The sequence below is a fragment of the Pezoporus flaviventris genome, unplaced genomic scaffold (genome assembly GCF_033815535.1).
Source record: "Pezoporus flaviventris isolate CSIRO_AGI_PZ_B2104156 unplaced genomic scaffold, CSIRO_AGI_Pfla_v1 ptg000002l, whole genome shotgun sequence".
In the NCBI taxonomy this organism is placed as follows: Eukaryota; Metazoa; Chordata; class Aves; order Psittaciformes; family Psittacidae; genus Pezoporus; species Pezoporus flaviventris.
The window spans coordinates 47,507,475-47,530,467 of record NW_026892550.1 but is presented as its reverse complement, the minus strand read 5'-3'; the positions used below and the strand labels follow the sequence as shown (position 1 = coordinate 47,530,467).

Here is a 22,993-nt window from a genome sequence, read left to right as displayed (position 1 = left end):
TGGGGGGCAAAGTAAAGGAGGAATGAGAAAGTTGGACATTGACACTACTTCTTGCTTTGCTACAAGAGCTAAATTTTGTTCACATGCGGGACTAACATGTAATTAAAATTTTAATTGATTGCAAAGAAAAATAACTCTACCATCATGATTAAATCTTATTCTGTCTTTATGCATTCACATAGAAAGTTCTAAGCCTTTTTGTATGTCTTCAGATAGCATCATAATTGTTCTTGCCTACAAGTAATGAACTATTCCTGTCTACCTACCATTAAACTCTGAAGGGCAGCAATGCAAACACTTGATCTATGAAAGATGTTCTACTACATTTTATATACACAGATAAATGTTTTGAAAAGAAAAAAAAAGTGTTTGAGGAAATGAAAAATAATCCCCTAAATGCCAATGAATTCCCAGTGAGAAGGAGAACAGCAAATTTAGACTCAGCATCAGGCATTCCTTCGCAACCCAAAATTCTTGTTGCATACTGTGTGGTCTAGCGACACCAGTAATGTTGACAATGTATCAATTTAAGAAAAGGTCAGAAAAGTGTCTCTCTAGAGCGGTTTAAGTATATCAGGATCCTGCCTTGGGATACAGCCAGCCCCTGGAGATTGATCTCGGCATTCTTCTATGACGCTGTAAGAATCAGGTTTATGGGGATTTAAAAAAACAGGTATTTTAAAAACATTCTTTGTTCCGTGGAGGAACTCTGACAAGAGGCATTCTTACTCTGATACTGTCTTCCTATGGATTGATATTACAATGTGTAAGTAAGAATATGCAGAAATTCAATAAACCTTTTGGAATATGGGGTGGAGTTGTTTTGTTTTTTTTTCTTTTTATGTACAGACCATACAACAACTTTTATGTTAAATGCTCAAAAATTAAAATAAATTCTGTAATACAGACAGGAAGTCGGTGCAATGGGAACCAAACGGGAGTAATAGGACCCAGCTGGTTGGAATGGGTACAAAAAACCCATATAGATGGCCATGTACGGCACAAATTGGAGCCTGGAGATGATTATAACTGGAACCTTCCAAAAGAAAGAATGTCTGTAAACTCTTAACTGTATCAGAGCAAGCATCTTCGTATCTCACCACTGAGGAACAGTTGGTGAAAGTATATAATTAACTTAGCTAATACAACCAGATCTGTTTATGCTTAAACTACCATATTAAGGAATGAATTGGTATAGGGCATTATGTGCATATAATTTTAACTTTTGAGTAGGATGAGAACTAAGCATAACAGCAGTGATTCTTTTCCTGAGTCACAATGGAATTTGCTTTAAATTTGAGTGGAGAACAAACAGGACAGCCATGCTACTTTGAAAGTCACAGGACAGAATTGTTTGTTGAGTATAATTAACAATACTAAGTGGAATCAAAGGAAGCCTATTCAGTACATAAGCTAGTATGGCAAATACAGTTAAGCTTTACTAATATAGTCTGGGTCACTGAAATACCTTCATTTACTTATCTACCTCTCTATTTATTCGAAGGCAGAGGACTAACATCCATGTACAAAAGAAGTCACGTAGAAAGCACATCTAACTGATGAAAAAAGCTCTCCTGGATGAAAAATAAATACCTTTACGAGAAAGAATATCTACAATATGGTACAAAATGGTAACAGCTAGCCTAGAAGAGAGTCAAAAAGGTTTTCTGGCATTGGATATATAAGGTTAATACCCTGGACAAATGTAAGGAGACTTCAGAAGCCCTGACTAGCCCCACTGACAGGGAAGTAAAAGCCCATGCTCAGGACTTTGTAGATTTGCATTTTATAAAGCTGTCCAGCAAAATGTGACACAAGGACAGTGTATTGGTTTTAATACTCTTCTGCCACTGCAGAAAGACTGAGAACGTGCAGACCATTTTTCTTGCTGCATTTAATAAAGCAATAGGGTTTGCTTGGCCCCTCTGGGATTCTGTGATAGCTGAAATGTGCTTCTGAGCATGTTTTTTTTTTAGGAGGAGGGAGCAATTCTTTGGCAGAGGAGGGATAGAGAGAGGGAAGACATTGCTGCTGTGTATCACAGTCCAGTCTGAAATGTCTAGAAACACTTTATATATATATGTCCATGTTGTACACTGATGAAAAATCATTTTGGCATCAGCAACTCAGTGTAGCTATCCTACCAAAGAACAGTGAATCAAAACCTGAACTTATAAAGTCCCAAGTAATGTGGAGGTGTCAACTTACTCAAATCTCTGCTGTCAAAAGAAACAGAAATTATTTTAGATAATTCCTAAATTATCTAAATATCTAAATTCTATTTCGATGACACATTATCCCAAGAACAAAAAAGATTCAAAGTACATATCCTTAACAGTGTATAGTTTTGGGAGTCACTGCTTTCCATTGTATGACTAATCATCTGGGTATTTGTCGCTGTTTGTTAATCTTTTATATTCCCCCCCCCCCTTTATTTTTAATGAGAAGCAAAGCCTTTGTGGCATATAACATAGACATAAATAAAAAAAATGGAAAGGAAAAGTGAGGAAGCAATCAGAAATTTGTAAAACTATACAGAATGTAAACTAGCAAAGAGCCAAGACTCTGAATGTTAAAAGCAAATGGAAGCAAAAGTCACTGCTTCCAAGATGGTAATAATGTAAAGATCAAAAACCAGAGCCAATGCCATCAGGTTGACCTATAATTTAAAGGCTGAATGTAGAAGACCCCCCTCACCGCCACCCTTTTTTAAATTAGAATGTTAAAAATACAAAATGTCAAACTTCTGCAAAGCAGAAGAACAAAGAAGATGATGAAGTAAATTCATAAAGCACAAAATAAATCAACACTGTGGATAAATAATAAGTTTGGTGCCAGTAACGCAGCTGATACATTTTCTGATGGCAAACAGCCTGAAAGAGGTGGCTGGCCTTTGCCAGACTATGAGAATAGATCTAAGTAAATCTCATGTGAAAAATAAATGAAAAACATCTGGTAAGGACACAAATGTTTTGTTTACTGATGTCAACCACAGGAAAGCTTCCAGTATATCAGCTCTGGGCTTGCCAGCAGGTGTTACTGCAATTATTCAGAACAATTAAAGGTGACATTTCCAAAAGCATGGAGAGAGGGCCAATAAATAAGGCAATCATGATACTGTCAACAACTGAAATGTAGGTATACCTCATATATCTTTGGAGGACCTGTGCAGCAAAGTATCTTAAGGCCAGCCACCATGGCCTCAAATTTTACCAGTTGTACCCATGTGAAATAATATCCCGCTCCATGACCGATGCCACTGAAATCCCTGAAATGACCTGATTGCTAAGATAACTCCTTTACTATGGAGTAGAATTTCACCTTGACAAAGAGAAATATAACCTAGAAAGAATACGCCAGATAGTATTTTCAGAGAGCAAGTGTTTGAGTGTATGTATTTTCAATAAAAATGGACTTTCACTAATGTTGAAATTTATTATTAGGTTAACTAATTTGATTAGTCTCATTACACTATTTCATTTCTCTTTTCCTTTGCAGAAGATTTCCCGTATTTATGTTATTTCACTGTGGCTATGCTCCAGCTTACAAGAAGGCATAAAACTCAGCTCTAATGTTTAGATGTCAGGTTTCTCAATATACTTTAAGAATGACTGTATGTACTATATTCTCCGCCTGGGCGCACAGGCTAGCATTAATTTGTAGATCAACACCAAACACAGCATCAATCTCCTTACACCTAAAATCTCCCCTTTCTTCCCATTAATGAACTGCATCATTCACACCCAACAACATCAGGAGTTTTTAGGGAACGTTCTCAAAATCATATCCACCTCATGATATGCTCTTCAGTCTGACTGAAACTGCATTCTTAATTCAGTCATCATTCAAAAGAAATCGGGACTTGGTTTTTTTTAAGCCATTCATCTTTCTAACTACATTGATAAGAAAAGGTCTATGAAAAAAAACAAACTGGACATGAGATGACTTGCATCATTTTGAACCATTAAATTACTCCTCACAGAAATCAACTTCCTCACACTGAATTGCAATCATGACCTTGCATCTCTTGATTTGCTGTCTTGCTGCTAGAATTTTTACTGCTTACTTCAGTGGATTCTTATGGCAAAAGCAAAACCCTCTGTCATTTACATCATGCCCTGCATTTCATGGAAACCTGAACTGAAAAGAGATAGCAACTTTTACTTCAAGTTCATCTGCCCTAAGACAAGCATGCCTGGTTATTTTGATGTTATATTACAAAGACATAACCTAAATACCTGTCCTCAGGACCAAGAGTTAACCCTCCTTCCCAGGCACATTCTACAAAGTACTGACTGACTTAGTGCAGATGGAGTAACCACACTGCAGTTCATTTTTCTTTTTTATAATTAATTTTCAATCGTTCATACGCTTACAGCTGAAAGTTAATTACATGCTCAAGTCACTTACTCTGAGATTAAATGGCCCCAATTCCTTGTATGCCCAGAATAAGTTACTTAACACACTCGCGGCTCTCATCTTAAAAACATGCACGTTGCTATTTCCCTACAGGAAAGAAGCATTAACAGAGACTTTCAAAATCTTCTTAGGATGCAAATTGCTATTTAAGTGGTAGATACTACTTTATTTTAAAGAGCTCCGAGGGTGGAAAAAGTTAAACTGCTGCTATCTGGCAGAAATACTCAAAAACCTCCATGAGAGAAATAAGACCTGGTAGTGCAAGTATAGGATGAAAAGTGGTTTGGCAGAAGGGACATAACGAAATTTGTATTTGTCTCACAATGACTCCAAAGTACATTCTCTTGAGCTACATGTTTAAAACAAATATACCCAATCAGAAAACTAGTTGTTCTTCTAACAGCCCACTTTACAAACCACACCTGACACCTCACCTGAAGCTACGCTGCATGCTCTCTGACTCATATTAGAAAACAATTAACAATTTTGTTGACAATCAACAAACCAGAATAGAATCCAGCTCATTTTCTCAGACTGCTATAGAGCCAATAAAAGTAAAAAGTCATCAGCATTTATTTTTGAACTAAGGAAAGCAGATATATCTTGGAAGACAGACAGATTTCGGATCTCTGGAGAAGGATGATAGCATTTGTACACAGTCATTTTCTGACCATATATGCACTTTACAAACAATTCCCCCTATCCCACAGCTTCTTAACTGGGCTTGTTCAGAACTGGGAAAGTGACTGCGTTTTAAATAGCATCTCTTATGAGCCACATCCACTGGGTATGTGATTTCCTTCCCTCAAACCGTTTAAAATGGCTGCAGAAAAACTCTTTGCCTCATGGCAGATGCACAGCTGCTCTCAGCTGATTAGGAAATAGAGTTAGTACCTGCCATGCAATGCCTACACTATTATAATGAAATAAGAAGCATCTTTGTTCTAACTAGGCATATATTAAAGCAAAAAGCATGTACCATATATGTGCTTCCTCATCTTTTCAGGAAGTAAAGCAGGATGGTTTGAGAGAAAACAAGACCCAGCTAGTCCACACTGCTGCTGCTGCTGACCGCTTTGGCACTGCTTTTGGAGGGACAGGCTCTGAAGCCAAAGCAGCATGGCTGGGGAGATGGAGACACATGGAAGAAATGCCCTGAAAGCCCCTCTTGAACGAAAAGGGACACCCGGTTTAAACCTGTCTTAAAAGACTGGCTGAGACAAGGCAGGCCAGAGCAATCACAAGAAGGTTAACCCTTACAAATTCCTTCCATTATCCTACTGAGAAAACATGAGATAAAAGCTAGCCTCAAACCCAGGGTGACCCTGTGCACCATGTAGGAAGGAGACAAGCACTGTGAAGCAGAAATAGAAGGGAACATAAGCTGGCACCTACCTGGCTCGCTTTTACTGGCAGAAGATAGTTAAAAGCCATGCATCTACTAAAGCAACCAGAACTACTGTGCTACATGGACATCAAACATATTAGACATGCACTGGTCAGCACAAAGAGCAAAGAATTACCTCAAGTGGAAAACATCCCCAGTGAAGGGCACGGCATAGCATCTCACATCATAAACTCACCTCTGAAAGCGCCAGAAGCCCCTGGGCAGCTGCTGCCTAACCCCCAGAACTGCAAAGGGCTCCCCACCAACCACACCAGCTGTGGGCCAGTCTCCTAATTCACTGTCCACGAGAAGTGTGCTGGCAGAAGTGGTTTCTTCCAAGCCAAGGCAACAATGGAGCTCTGGGCGTAGGCTGAGCAACCCACCTCCAGGACAAACTGGGCCAGGTTTCAGTGCACTTGCCCCTGTTAAATACTCTCACAAGGAGGAAGAGTATTATAACACACACAGAGAAAAAATTAATTACCAAGACAAAGGGTTGCAAACTCCATCATTCACAGGTACCACATTAATGATTAGCTAACCAAACTAGCCGCCTAGTTGGTAATTTGATTCATTGGAAAGGAAAAGGCACTCTACGGACCTTGACGGGTTTTAGCAGAACTCCGTGTCCCAGGTCATCCTGCTTCCCCCTGCCTACACCATCTCATTGTCAAGCTCAATTTGCCAGCAAGGTCCTGACAATAAACACAAGAGATACATTTCAAGGTTAGTAGGCAAAACCCTTCATGGATGTCATGATAAGCCATTGTAGTGATGAAGTAAAGGAGATGCAGGGGTGGAAAGCACTGGGTTTTTTGTTTTGTTTAACAAATGACACAGCCTTATTCAATTACCACCCTTCATTTATCTTACCGTGATCAGTAATACTTCATATGTACCTATGACTACTAAAAGTAAGCAGAAAAACATTCCTGGGAACTTAAAGGATATTATTTATGGCTTAGAGGGAGAAATGAATGGTCTGCTAACCTGTCTAGATACTGATATGTAATTTTCCAAGTCAAAGCACTGGGACAATGTGCTTGTTAATTAAAAATCACACTTTACACTTATGCTTTCTGAGGTGGGATGAAATACAGTAACTAACTACGATTCACTGGCTTATTTTAATTTTTATAGAAACTGTGGTTCCACTTCAGTGCCCGTGGCACACAGCGCAAAGTCTAAGTAAAGGGTATGTTGACCTTAAGAGAGAAATATCAAACATATGGCCTGTGGGCAAAGTAACAATGTGGGCCACAAAGGCTTAAGAAAAATCAGAATATTTGTCTTCCGCTGTGAGAAACACATTCTTGAATGCCATTTTGACATCAAAAGCAACAGGCTGAACTTTTAATTTGTGTTTTAGAACACAGAGTAGTGCCTGGTTCTTCCTCTGCATGGTCACTGAAGCACACTCATTTTGCTGGGGTCATCCATCTTAAAACTTGTCCATATTAGCCAGTATGGAAGACAGCACCTAAACTAAAAAGCACATTAGAAGCTCAGGCTCTTTTCCCAAACCCTTCTTTCTGTAGGGGTTTTGTGCATTTATAACTCCAAAGGTACAAGAATGCCAATCTGGATCAGATTTCAAGATCTCTCGGGAGCTACCAGTACTCAACTGGTAGTAATTTAACTCCAAAAAACAGAAAAGGGTTAGCAATGACCATATATATTTTTTTTAATACAAATATTAAACACTACAAAGAAATTAGAATCAGCAGTGAACAACAGAAAAAGAAAACCAAACCTTTTTTTAAACAGCGTGAAAACTTTCATGCTCTCAGTACCCATATATCAATCACATCATAGGCTAAGATAAACTTGAATGAACTGTTTACACTGCAAATGCTATTTCTAAACCAGCATTAATAAGAGACTATGTGTAATTCGCTGCATTCTTGGTCTGTCTAAATGAGCGCTGGTTAAGTGTATAAATCTTACTCAAATAAGACCAGACTTCCTGTGGAGGGCAGAAAAAGATAAAGGTCAATGATCAAGGGATTCAGTGCCCACAAATACAGTCTTCTGTAAACACACACGTTGTTGAATGTGCGCCTGCTCTCAGGGTAAGCAGCATTTCCCTCGGACAGTTAATACTCCCATGGAATATTACTGCTGTAACTACTTTGCCTAAAATTTTCTCACCCATGGGGGAAATTCACTGATCAGAAGCACTTAGTAGGGATTTGCAAATACAAATAAAATTGCAAAATCCAATACATGCTACCAATTCCAGGAGTAAATTCCAGTGCCTGTTCAGGTTTTAAATATCGATGGCGTCGTGCCAGTAACACTGCTACATGGTACACCTGTAGGAAGGGTTCAAAAGTTCTGATTAGGAAGGTTTTCAGGTTAGGAAAAGAATATGCTCAGTTGCAGAAAAGGCAAAATCTCTTCCAGGAGAGACAGAAGCCAAACAGGAGCTGTCCTGGATATAGGAAGAGCACTTACTTCAAAACATAAATGGTTTTCTTTGGTCGCCTAAGTGCATTCTTGCTTTTTTAATTTGCTCTTGAATTCATCACGAAACCTGAAGAGCTTCCAGAGTCATCTTTAGCAAGCTACAGGAATGAAAAGATGCAGGTGCCACTCTTTTGACACTAAAAAACTATCACAACTGAGGAGACACTGGCATAGAAAGTAAATTTATGTCCATTTTCCATCTCTGAATAGTACCATAGATTTTTTCTTTTAAAGAGCATAACAATGTAGATGAAACCAACTTGAAGACTGAAATAAATACGGAAATGTGTAATACCAGGAAACAAGATGAAGTCTGAATGGGTCATGGCCAAGAAATCTGATAGAAAGGAGTATTTTTTAGAAAGAGAGAGATATTTTACTCTTCAATCTCTTGAAGCCAAGATCTTTCAAAAAATATACTCAAAAATCACAGAGGGAGAGAATACAATTCCAGAATACTTAATAGCCTGCTCTGAATTACAGAATTTACACCCAAAAGATAGTATTTTTTAAAAGAGATAAACAGCCCAGATGTTAGAAGAGCCACTGACAACAGATCCAGGTTTGAGACCCCAGCGCAGTAAGCATCTCAGCATATGTACTAAGAGAAATAGCCTTGGATGGAGAGGCTTGAGAAACTCAGTATTTCATAGGGTAGTGTGGGAAGTGCTCACCCACAGTATGGGAAATAAGGGCCCACATCCCTGACACGAATCAAGCAAACCCATGAGATTAAATATGAATTCTTCATAACCCACATATGTGCTCTCTCCATGAGGTATTAGCTATTTAACATGATGGTCTTTGTAGTTCTGGTCATGCCTAGAAACTCATTTCCAGACCCAAGACAGCTTTCCCAATTAAAATTTCTTCAAAATTGATGCCTTAGATGCTAAGCTCCCACAGTGGCATACCACCATTAGAAATAACATCAGAAATCGTGCTCAGCCCTCTCCCCACTCTGATAAATCGCCGAAATCCCCATAGACTACCTAACTTTTTTTTTGCAGCATACCTTGTGTAAGGACTCCAACAGGCAATCTTCAACCAACACATGCATCTATTTCTATGAGGTTACCTTTACATACTTTCTTTTTTTAAAAAAAGTCTATTTCTCCTCTGATTACTTTTTGGATTTTCTGGCCACACCATAATCTCATTTCCCCCATGAATGCAGAGCATGTATGACACTCTTGTCATCAACCTGATTACTCATTTCTGATGGTAACTCCTCAGATGGAACACGAGAGTAAGCCAAACAGCAAGCAAACACAACATGAAAGCAAACACCCCAGTTTACACCATTCCTGGAAATGCAGCTGCTAAAGCTCAAATTATACAATGAACTTCATGCTCCAGAATGACTAGGAGAAGGGGCAGGCTGGCTTCTGACATTCAAAACACCAAAGATAACCCACATCCAACCCCACACACAGCCATGGTCATGAAGAGATAGAGCCATGCCCACTAATGTATTTCTATGTCTTTGTTCCTGCTCCAATTTTAAGAGGGAGAAGGGAGCATCATAAAAAAAGTTATTTCTACTGTACTTCCCTGTGGAGCCTTCCTAGCCATCAGCTTTATAAAGCCTCTGGAAGACAATTTCAGCCTGCTCAACCTGGGAGTTCATCCCTTCCCAACAGCCCTCCCAGGCATTTTAACAATAGTCAGAACGCCCCAACATTAACCTCTGCAACACCCAATGCTGCTACAATTCCTACAGACACAAGCACTAAAGAGGCAGTGTGTGACTTTTCTCACCCCAGCCCCAGCAGGTAATTGGAGTTTCCATGGATAATCCCAGCAATCAGAGAGAAAATCTCTGCCTCTAACATGACCCATTAGCACAGAGTTCACCGATCAGTAGGTTAACATGCCATTAAAGCATCTCTCTATGGGGCTTAGGAAGGGTCAAGAAAACTCCATCACAAAGAACAAAAATATCTAAGGAGCTCATATGCAGTCATACCAAGATCTTCAACAACAGGTCAAATTCAGCCCAGAGACTATTCTCCTCCCTGTGGCGAGACCAGCAATATCTGCAATCCTGACATTACACTCCACAGCTTCCTTTGAGTATCAATTAAATATTCAAAATAGAGAATGTTTTACTAAGTTATATGGGAAAGCAAATAACCTACCTCATTATAAGTTTGGATGGATACCATTCTGCACCAAATACTTTACCACACTGTACACATGTTCAGTTTACAGTCCCTGGTTATAAATGAGAGACCTTTTTTTTACCCATTACCAACAGGTAAGCCACTTTAGCACAGGGAATAGATACACAGAGGCAGTTACTGAAGAACAGTTTATGCTCTGTAAGGACCATGCTGGTTTCCCAATGGTAAATCACATGTATGCCTACAGCAGTAAAAGGCACAATGGTGCAATACAGTAATAGTAAAAACTGACAAGGTTGTGATCAACTAGGGACGTGCAGTGACAACAATGAAACTCTGAGAATTTAGACTAATGCCAGTAATCTACCATGCAATGTTCCTTCTCAACAACTCACTTCTTATTAGTTGCCTTTTGGCCAAGATACCAGGCAAAAGAACATCCATATCACCTTCTAGCAGAAGCTCAGATAAATTTGAGTAAGGAAGAAGGAAAAAATAGGAGGTTTCACTTTATCATTTATTGATAAACTTCAAATAGATGTAACAGTGCTATCTGTCTATAAAATGCACTGGTTAAAAGGCAGGTGATTCATTATTTTATTTTTTTCTCCTCTTAATGCCCATGTACTCGAATAGTTCCATAATGAGAGAATTTCCCAGCAGATTAGTTTTATTAGTGTTAATTGTCCATATAATGTACATTTCTGTCTCACTTGTTGCATTTCCCAAAGTAGTTTCTTTATGTGTCTTGTGTTTGTCATAACCAGGGTTCTAACTGAAATGTGGAACATATAATACACATAGGAAATTATGATCCCCATGATCTTTAAATATATACAAGTTTTTCTACAGGTTCTCAATATAGATTGCCGTTCTTATCTGGAAACCACCACTGTTCTCCTTTACTTTGAAGTCTTAAACCAGTGAATAGTGGCTTATGTTACATGCCCCATGCATGCAAAATGTTGGTGTTAACAAGTAAAGTTCAGGATCTAAGGTGAGCCCTATCTTGAATTTCCTTTTATTTGTTAGTTTGAATCTCAAGCTTAAAGTTATTTTAACACACTTTTGTTTTCAACACATACTCAGTATGTGTCTAACACCCTCTGGAGTTGCAAGCCACCCTCCCACTCACCCCCAAAAATCTTCAACCAGTGCCAAAGTCTATATTTTCTTAACTTAAAGAAGTAATTCCAGGGCTGTCAACTGATAAATTTCATTCAGGGAAACGCTGTGTTCTTTAAGCAACACATTAATCTTCTCTGAGCTAACCACAGTAAACATCAATGTTGAACTGTACAGATTTCACATGTTGCTGCCAGGAGAGAGTTTTAGAAGAATTATCCCCTTTTTAGGTAACCTGGCTTTTAAAATTACACCCGAGAATATGCAAACAAAGAAGACTAATGAACTCAGCAGCCTGTATGCACTGAGGAGGCTGTTGAAAAAGATACTGTGAGTAATGGAAAAAGGTTCATTTTTCAAAAGCTGTGGGGAGCTGCCTGTGTGAAGGTAGGTGAGGGAGAATCTCTTTCACTTTGGTTATAACAGCTTGCTGTAAACAATCATTTCCCTTCTGTTATCAGGCAATATCCTGCAGGGGTGTGTGTTCTATGTCACCTTTAACAATTCACGAAGGAGGGAGAATTTTTCTCTCCTAATAACCCATTTCTCTCCCCATCTTTTTTTTTACATTTATTTTTTAAATTGAGGCATGCAAGAACTGTCCTGGTCCTCATAAAAAAAACAGAGTATTGACCTGATTGCTAATACATCAGCAAACAGAAGTTTGCGCCTAATTTTTTTCTTGTTTTCCCCTACTAAAAGCAGTACATATAGGACAGCAGGCTTGCCATGCAAGTACATCCATCTAGACATCAAGAAGCAGATGCTTTAAGCCACAACCTAGACATTACTAAGAGATTTTAAATGACCCATGCTACTTTCAGTAGTAGAAGCAGACTGCGTGTATTTCTTCTCTGATGCTAACTGACCTTTTCAAGCATGTTGCTAAATGAAGAAACCACCTGATATTCCTCTGTAACTGTATACAAAATCCCTGCACACAGAACATCCTTACACAGCAGACAGCAGTATGCCTCAGTCAACATGCACCGAGCTCTTGATGCAGGGCCTTCGAAGGGCAGTGAGCTGGCTGGGACACTGGAGGTAAAAGTGACACTAAATCAATTACGTACCCTCAAACGTCTTGTTTTAAATCTGTTAGTTCCACCTGGTCCTAAGGCGAAGGGGACCGCTATGATTCACCAAGAGAAGATTAAACTTGACAAGGGGTATTTTCTTAATGTTACTTAAATAACAGAGACCTGAAATAAAAGTGCCCTCAGCTCAGCCAAGATTTCTCTCGCACTCTCTCCCTGCCTCTCTTTTCAGGACTGCTACACAGTGGTCTATAAATATTGGCCCCAACACTTGCTCAGTGCTTTCCTTGCCGATGGCTCAGGTTGGTGTTACTGTACACCGCGGCATGGCTCAGATGAAGTTCTCAGCTGCTCAGACAAAGCCATGGACTGGCTCCCCACCCCGCCTGCCTGGAAATACCATGCTGCTGCCAGCTTTACAGATGCTGTGGGCCTTTCCTGCAGGCCCAGATCAGGCACAGAAGGGTAATTATGAAGCTTGTCTGAGAACAAAAAAAAATTAAAATAATAAAGAAATAATGCAGCTTTCTGCAAGCAGGTGGAAAAATGGGGGAGGGGGAAGGAGGATGAAGCATTTTGTTTCAGCCCCCTTTACAGTACTCATCTACATAACATCTAGCTATGATTTTGGAATTTAATTCACAAATAATGTGGATATCAAAAAAATCTGCACAATGATTTTCCATAAAACAAGGTCTCCAAATTGAAGAACATGAGTGTTTGTCATAGAAGTCACGCAAAAGCATTAAGACCACACAGGTATTCACAGTGTGATGAAAAATGCACATTAACGTCACCTCTCAAAACTTCTGTCTGTAGTTAGGTATTTGGTGCCCAAACTCATGTTTAAGAATTATGTACAGCATGACAGTAAGTGTGAGACATCACTGGGGGCAGGAATCCACAATCTTGCCCTGCAATAGATACGAGTTTCAAAGTTTAAAATCCATCCACAGAGATGCCAGATCAGCATCCCTGTTAACTCGCTGACAAACTGTGCTGTTAGGAGATGGGTGCCTTGAAGCAGAAAACTGAGGGAAATTGAAAAGAAGATGGCAACACCAGCACAAACAACTCTGTTTTTAATGCACACCTTCAGTGCACACTGTGAGAAAGGTACCACAAATGAAGATAAACATCCTGACTTCAAGCAAAACATTAGATGGCATAACTGGAAGTTTTTATCCAAGTAAAACATAAAACGTACCGTAATTGTATTAACACTAAGAGCTACAGGAGTTTGGTTTATCTTACAATTGGTGTCTTTTTAAGGTAGCTTATGACCATAAAATTCTCCTTGCCCTCTGCACTTCCCTCAGGACATTATATCTACATAAAAATAATTGTGTTCCAAGGCTTACAAGACCATCAAGCTTGTGTGATTAAGACAATCCAGTTCCTGCAGCCACTGACACAGCCTGGCATAATCCAGTGGCTAGCATCCCTGCACACCTTTGAGGTTACCACCCAGGTCATGGCCAACACTTACCCACCCATTTGCAGCTCAGTCCAGTGAAGAGCTTTTAATAGCGAGTTTGGAACAAAACAGGAATTTCATCTCCTGCATCCATTGAAAGACATGTTAACTCTTATGCTTTACTTTCACTACTTACATCAACAACAGCTTTTGGAAGTGCTCCTAGTACCTTGTTCATAGAATTAAGGCTCTCCTTCCATATGATTTATTTATTTTTACTGCACAGCTTGAAAAACTAACTTTATCATTAGTAATACATGAGTACTGAAGTTGATTTTGGTTAAATGGACACTGTTTATAAAACCCTGGTTTAGAAGCTTGTCATTGATGGCAGAGAAACCCTTTGTCTTTAAATGAAAATACATTTTGATGACATGGGTAATTGCTAAGCCTTGGTGAACTGCCAGATGCAAAGCCTTCCAACTAATTTGCTCATTACAAGCTTCTCAGTCATAAAACTCCTGCACATAGCTCTTATCCTCAGTGATGTACATGACAGTTTCATAATATCATTCCATCCAACTTCTAAGCTGCCACAAATAAACCCTTGAAGAACCATAAACCAGAGTGGTTTAATAAAACTGAGCAAGCAATTGAGGTATTTCTCATAGCTTTATGTGTAGTATAATGTCAAAACATATTCTTGGACATCTACATTTGTTAAATACAGAATTATCTTAAATTTTTTTAAAATGATACACATTTTAACAAAACATGCATATTTCTCTACTTCTAGAAATATGCAGCATCACTTTACCATACCAAGCACTACCATGCCACACAAAAGCAAAAGGAGACACATAAACAACAGGAGAGCAGGATAGCACAAATACTGCTGATAGTTGCAGCTTGTTTTCTAACACCACACTTAATTGGCATTGCACATGCAGGTGAGTCATAGCACAGGTGATGAAGCACACAAAAACAGCATCACTGACACCAATTGATACAAGGGCAGTGAGCAGGCAAAAATGAGAGTATAGCATGCTGGAAAAGTCTGGCAGCACTGAGAGGATGAGGGCAAAGGAGGAACAGCAGCATTAGCCAAATATTCAATTTAAAAAAATAAAGTAAAATCCTGATTTTTTAACAATGCCAGTAGAACCTCTTAAAATTCATAGGCAGAATAAAATGCCTTGTTAGATCTCATCTGTTCAAAAAGACAAGGAGTTAGGATTTTTTACTCCAAGCAGTGTTCATTCAATTCACAAGGACAAGAGGTTTTCCCAAACCCAAGGTCCATTCTCCACCACTGTGGAAACTACAAAGTTTGTCTTGAGTTTGAGAAACACTTTCATCCAATCTCACGTTCTTTTTTTTTACATTGAGGCTGCTGCTTATTATATGTCTCCTGAGTCCAGTGTTAGAAACAATAACTTAGACTAAGGTCTCACAGTTAAAGTGTTGCATAGTTCAGAAGAACTGGACACTAATTTGGATCGCCTAATATTTCAAGAGTTTCTGAAAGCCTCTAACAAAATTTTCAGTAACTGGAGAGCTTTGAAGGAAATGCCAACCATGCAGTTCTAGGTCCTTTTCTTCTAGGAAACTAGTAAGTCCTTTCCTACTCCAATAACTGAAGTCAATGGGACAAACCATGACATGCAAAGTTAAGTCTGTGTATGGTTTAGCTGAATCACAGCCTGCAGTTTGTGAAAGAAGAATGACTGCTCAAGAGAAAACTGACTGCATTTCTACTGCTTTATTGCTTCCATTTTGCATACCCAGCAAGTCAGCAATTTTTGTTGCTACATCACTTAAGCGCAAAGTCTTGCAATGCAATCTGGTTATCCCTAAATCTAGGGCTATCACTAATATTAATCAAAGACCTTCTTCATTGACCAGAAACTGCCAGAGATAGCCTTCTCCCACTTCCTGAAGACTTTCTCCTTTAAATTGGGATTGATATGGTCTTCCATATAGAATTTCAAATGGGCTAACCTCTTCTTTCGACCGAGGTTTAGTTCAAATTCTTAATAGAGCCAGTGGTAAGACTGGGTACCAATATAAATTTGTTTTCTGACATATTTTACTGATCTGTTGTTTAATCAGACGGTTCATCTTTTCTACTTGCCCAGTGGCCTGAGGCCTGTATGGAACACGCAGATGCCAATCAATTTCTAATTTTTTGCTAATTTCTCGTAAGAATTTTGCACTAAAGTGTGAGCCGCGGTCAGCAGAAATTGCCACTGGTGCTCCAAAATGAGGTATTATATTGTTTAATAGTGTTTTGATTACTTGCCCTGCATTATTTATTCTACAAGGGAATGCTTCTGGCCAGCCGGAAAAAGGCTTACTTAAAATATTACAACAGTATCATAAATTTTAAAAGTTGTAATTAGATGAGAGAATTCCCATGGGACACATGGGTAAATGAACAGTATGGAACAGTATAGTTCCAAAATCCCCTTTTAGCAAGATGAATATAAAGTTTTATAATCGACTAGTCTGATTTAACAAAAAAGAAAAAAGAAACAGATGAATTAAGTAACTTGAAAAAAGAAAAACAGTAGTGTGAAAGATTCAAGTTATTTGGGAAGGAAAAAGGGAATGCATCCACTGGCACAAGAAGTATTAAAGGGAAAAAATATTTCCAGTAATAATTTAATGTTTAGCAGACACTAAAATCCAAACTGTGTCCAGAAGCCTGGATTTTCACAACTGTAAACCAGTTTAAATAATGAAAAATATTCCAAATATTCTGTGTATTTTTAAAAGCATCTCATTCTGTTTTCATTTATTACATCAGTTATGATATACTAAATCATGCCAAAAATTCTGAAACCACAAAACAGCTTTAAAAGGTCTTCAGGATTATTTTTAAATCTTTTGAAAGCTACCTTAACATATTGTACCTCTACAAATATTCAAACATCTTACATAAAATTTCTCTGCCGTATGAGAATCTCCATCTGTGTCTTCTTGGTACATTGTGGTTTTATTACTTCCAATGAGCTAGCAAATTTTATCCTCGCTTAAATGAAGACTTCTTCCTTAGCTATTCCTGCTAAATAGGGGGAAAAAAAAGTCTATGCTAAAAGCCAAACACAGAGTAAGACTTGATCCTGTAGGTTCAAAAGCTCTAAATTAAAGAAAGTTTAAAAAGTTCACAAATTTCAAAAGGCCTGTGAGACTGGGACTTAAGTTTTTCCCAAGTTCTACCAACAGTAGATTTGTTTTTCTACCTCTCTCCCAAACATTATCACATAGAATACATCCTGTATTAGTCACAAATAGCTTCAAAACTTACTTTTCAGGCATTATACAAACTAATTGCATGTTTACTTGTTTCTGTTTGTGTAATGGTCATGTTTTTGTGATTAGAAAGACTCAAGTACTACCAGCTGGTGCTTCTGTTCTTAGTTTGGGAAACTGTTCTTGCTGCTTGGCAAGGAGATGGTCCTTGTGGTTACAACAAGGAAAACCATGTAATAAAGAATTCAGATTTTTTATTCCATACTTAAGGATCCTGAACTATAGCACCTTCAGAGAACTTCATTTTGATTACAGATATCAGATGAGAAACGTAATAATTCCTAATGATCTCAAAAGGATAACTGTTTTCAAAACCCATCTGTTTTCCAATAAATCTACAGTCTTAAAACTAAAAGGAAACAGTTGTTTGAATAGGCTAAACTACAAGCATCTAATTTCACACTGCTCTGTGCGTTAACTTTGGGCAAGTCATGAAAAAATAATAAAGCTAACAGTAGCATTCTTTACAAATGAAGAAATTACTATTAAAAAAAAAAAAAAAGCCCTGACTGTCTTCTTTAATCAAATGTAGCAGAACTGAGAAGAGGCATTGCTTCAGCTGACTTTAATGTAGATTTAGAAAGCTTTAGATTGTTTCAGAATTCAGCCTCTCCAGCAAGGGACTGTAAACTACAAGGCTAATATCATGATAATGACCAAAATTTTCTTCCATTTTTTTTCAGTGGTCAATACTAATCTGAAGGCTTCTATTACATTATAGAAATATATTGCTAAAATCCAGTGTCTTAGTGTTATATGCAAATTAATCAGTAAAAGATAGATCATTTAAACTATTTTCATTCTACTTCTGCTTCCTGACTCTGAACCTTTTTTTTTTTATCTCCAAGTCTCTGAATTTACCCCAAAACTAGAAATTTAAGGCATCCTAGAAAATCATAGCAGAAGTAAGTTTTAACTGTATAGGCAGCAGCTGCATTTCCTAATTTAAAGAAAGACGTTAACTGAAGATGTATATACTGGAATTAGCTTGCATGTGTCACACTGTAAAAGATGGCTTATATTCCCCTTTAACTGGAAAGGTGAGACAAAAATCCTCCAAAATTTTTTCTGTTGCTTTCCCTAATTAATAAATGCTTTAGAAACTCTGAGCTCTCTTGAGCAGAAAACTGAAGCAGTAAGACCAAATTCTATGGCATTTTGTACTATTACCTTTCAATCAGCCAAGAAAAATAAGAAAACAAGCATCCCTATGGGTTTTCATAATGTAGGGAAAACTTAGACGAACCTATATTAACCACACAAGGATAGTAACATCTGTCATCTAGACTGGTGCATTTTCAAATGCAGTGTATGTGGAATTCCAGTCATTCTGAGTCTGAGTACTCCATCTTCATCATAGCCTACTCTTGAGCACACTGCACAGTGGGAAAGTCTATCAGCTGCGCAAACACTAATGAACATGCCCTCAGTTTGCCTTTATGAAATCCAGAGAATTTAAACACATGACAGCAGGCATTTACTTCTTCCACGTTTTGTGACTCACTGCAGTCACCCAATGCTACACAATGAATTAAATTTCCAGAACTGTGCTGATTATCCTCAATTCTGGAACTAAGTTTGAGTATGAAAGTTTATTTCAAATAATGTTCCTTCCTATTAGAAGGTTTCTAACCACTTACATATTTACAAAAAATAAGATATCTTGTGAAAGCCACTCTCGGGGTGCTTGACAACTATTAGGGACCTCATTCTGCAATGCTTACTCAATGAATACATGCTTTGACTCAGTACTGTTGTTAGATCCACCAAATAAAGGACCCAACCTCTCGTGACTGGACCATGAGCAGGGTGACCTGCTCTCTCTCCAGTGATTAAGAGCCTTTTAAGCCTCTAGACTGGCCTGTACAGTCAACTGGTGGTTGGTCCCAATCTAGCTGAGAACAACTGGACTAACTGCTGTTGACAACTGTGCCATTTGGCTGTAGCTATACACACCAGTGCAGAATGCTAAGCTAATTGTAGCTGGTAATAGTAAAATCTTTCTCCCCACTCCTTAGAAAGGTACAATTCAAGGACAAAGAAAAGCCATTTAATTCTGAGGCACTGAATTACCTAATACTAAGAAATCCTGATGTACTGACTTAATACCAAGAAAACACATATATGATGTATGTTTATGCATACACTGTAGCACCCTCCCTTTCATATGACACAGTCTCATCGAGATCTTCAACAATCTAGCACACAAATTTTGGCAAGAACAGAAATAATTCATGAAAGACAGCTACATTTGGAAATAACTAAAGTGAATTAGGTCACAAACTTTTTTTGTCTTAGACTTGGTAAACCAGAAGGAATCCAGGCCTCTGATGATGCCATTTCTTAATTTCAAAGACCACTAAAATTTGTGGAAATTATAGCAGGGATTTCATCACACAGTAATATAGGACTGTCCAGAAATTGTGAAAACTCACTTCTGCTTCATGGATGGATTCCCTATTAGGAAAATTAATTTAAACGTGGTGATCTCACACTGAAGTAAATGATGCCGAGACAAATTACATCTATTTAATTGAAGAAGAAATGGACATGATAGTAATAACCAATTGGCAGTGAAGCATACCTTGGGAGGACAACATTGAACAGTCGTTGGGAAGAGAAGCTGTTAAAAATAACTCAATCAACCACCTCACGTTTTGCTCATTTTGAAGATGATTAGTAGAGGATACATCGCAAGATTAATACTGTTTCATCCAGAAAGATAATAGCAAAAAGAAACATATTTTATTCTATCACATACATATTAAGGCTACACTGAAAAGATTCATTTTTTTCAGAATAGTCACCAAATAGCTTCTATAAGCTTCAGTAAAATTTCATGGTCTCCCTATCACAGACTTTGAGAAAAGTAGTTTACCCCAAATATTTAATTTTCTTGATTTACATTAAACATCTTTATGCTTCTACTGGTTTCAAAGTAAATATTACTTTAGGTTAAGTTTTAATGAACCATGACAATGTTGCAATTAAAAATAAATAAATAGATAGATAGATAAACACAAAATCACCCCAAAAACTCAAACCGGAGAGCCTAGATTTGCCAAGTGACCGCTGCATTCAAACTCTGGATTACAAGCCAACACTTCAGACCTCCCTGTGAATAGACACATGCAGCAACCTTGGTCAGTCTGATCTCTGGGCATATGCAGTGAAAACTGCCAGGAGGAAGCTTGTAAGTAAATAACAAAATCAGTTGTTCAAGAACTGGATGCTAAGACCAGCTGCCAAAGTCTGAACATCTTATTTGGCACTTCAACTACTTTTAGAAGTGCATGCATCCCAGCAGCTTCCAACCAAATCAACTCTTTGATAAATTCTGTCTCTGTATCATCTGTCCTGGCACTGCATGGACACATGCTACCTTAAGGGTGCCACAAAGGAGGAGTAGGGCTTCAAACTGGCTGCATATACCTGAAATAATACCTGCAGAAAAATACAAGAGAAGTCAAACTGCTGTCTGACAGACAACACAATATACATAGATACTCTGCTTATTTAAAGTTCTTCTTGTAGTGCAGTAATTCTCTGCCAAATAGAACTACACAACGTGAGAACATGAAATCCTCCCAAGGCAGTGCCACTGCTGACAAGTAACAGGTAAATTACTATTGTTACTTTTTAACCTGCACTAACTTAATGGCCTCATGATAAGAAAGAAAAACCAAAAATCAATAATTAATTAAGCATGCTGGAGTTGGACTTCATCAGCTCCACGCAGCAGCACTGTATCATCTTTGGGGTCTGCCACCCCAACCACAAATGTCCATCATGAATGACTGATTTCTGCACTAGCCACCTCACTGTCATAGCATATGTTTCCCAGTGAGCCACACAAGCAGAGGGAAGATTTGATTCATGTCGTGCCTTATGTTTAACTTTCATTCAGCATGGAAATTGTAGCACTGGATGTTATACTTTACTAGTGAACAGATAAAGAAACCATTGTTAAAACAACATTTGGTCACTTATGACAGATTCCAAAATCTTGAAAGGCTGAAGTCAGAGGAGAAAGTTTCTCAGTAAACATAATGGATGTCTGTGGTCTAGTCAAAAACATTTTAGTGAACTGTGGGAAAAGCAGCCTGTGCTTATCTGAGATTTTACGGCCTGATGTCAAGCATAAGGGCTAGTTTTTAACACACCTCATTACAGTAGGGAAGCTCTTTACACTTCACAACAATTATTTCCACATCTCTTAAAACTGATGAATAGCAGGTCAATGCCTTAGCGATAATTTAGCATAATAATGCTTTCTCATTTCCTCACTCAGCCAGCACTCATTTGAGACCTTCATCTTTAAAAACAAAGTTAGTCTAATTTTTTTTTCTAAAACTAATTTAGCTGTTTAATCAAGAGTAACCTTCCAGCTGCATCACTGTGCTTCCCTATTCAGAAATGCCATAAGCAACAGAAGACACCGCTATAGCAAAAGACAGCAACAGTAAAAGAGATACACCTACAGATGAATTGTTTGGAATGCCATCTTGTTGAATTATTTCCTATGAAAAGGTCAGTAAACAACTTTAACCACATAGTCTAAGCATCAGTGTGACATTTATTGTACAGTCAAAAACCTGCTAAGAATACCTTGCCACTTTGATACACCTCTACATTACTTCATCTCAGATTTGTCTGGTAAAACTAGGGGTTGTATTAACACAAAGAGCTAGTTTCACACAGTAATGCAGAGGCTGGCAAGTTCTTAAACTGAAAACAGATCAAGTGGCATTTCTTTCTTACTGAACAAATCTAGTCCCTAATGCCAGAATTTACAGGCGCAAATGACTCGCATCCATTTATTTACCAAGAGTGGCTGCACAGTTAATGTTACGGAGTCTGCTCTTTACTAATGAGTTCTTCCAATAAAACATGTTTTGTGTGCCACATGACTGAGCAGTGAAATAAAGGTGAACTGATCCTACAAACGATTTTGGTTGAATTTATCAGACATCCCTGTTGCCTAACGTTTCATCTGAGTTTAAAAGCCTGTTCATATGAAAGAACACCTGGGAGAATGTTGAAAAGTGGGGGAGAAAAGGGAGAGGGACAGAGCGAGAAACAGTCTGAAAACAGACCAACTCCTAATTTATGCAATTAGGAATTGAATAAATAACTTAAATATAATTAAAAACCTTAAACATGCCCATCCATGATACAGATTTGTAACATCTCAAGAATTACAACATGGTAAAAGGACACTTACTCAAAGATTACTGCTCTGCAATATGGGTGGCTGTGCTGCCACAAAGGCTTTATGTAGTTAGGAGGAGCTTTCATACAAACACTGTTTAAGGTCCAACCTTCAGAGAATATTGAATCTATTCAGGGTAATCAACAATGCACTTGAAAGAGGCATCTGCAGAACCACATGCCATGTACTACTCTTGCACAAACATGCAAGAGCACTGCATTCCTTGTAGAGCAATGAACGCATGTGAAATACATGATGATGCATGAACTCACTCTTTAAGAGCATGGCCAAAGGGAACAGTCTCTTAGCTGAAATAGCTTAGAGGGGATGGGGTGGGAAGAGAAGACTGAACATACACTGGGCACTGCTAGAAGTTCTTTATTAATGGCTCCCTACCATATTCCCATTTACAGGCATGCTCTTGCTCTTTCAGTATGCTGTTGCTTACCTTTGACTCTAAAGGTCTTTGTTTCCAAGTAATAAATA

The 22,993-nt window shown here is 38.2% G+C and overlaps 1 protein-coding gene across 2 annotated transcripts in view; it reads right to left on the bottom strand.

The window, feature by feature from the left end:
• The window catches only part of BMPR1B (bone morphogenetic protein receptor type 1B), a 190,738-nt gene that overhangs the window by 104,796 nt on the left and 62,949 nt on the right, over positions 1-22,993 (bottom strand). Inside the window, exon 1 of one of the 2 annotated variants that reach the window (XM_061477533.1) lies at positions 6,003-6,479. The exons of the other annotated variant lie outside the window; for it this stretch is intronic. The gene's annotated coding sequence lies outside the window, so the exon portion shown is untranslated. Of the gene's footprint in view, positions 1-6,002; positions 6,480-22,993 lie in introns of those variants that run through there. 2 annotated transcript variants of the gene reach the window in all.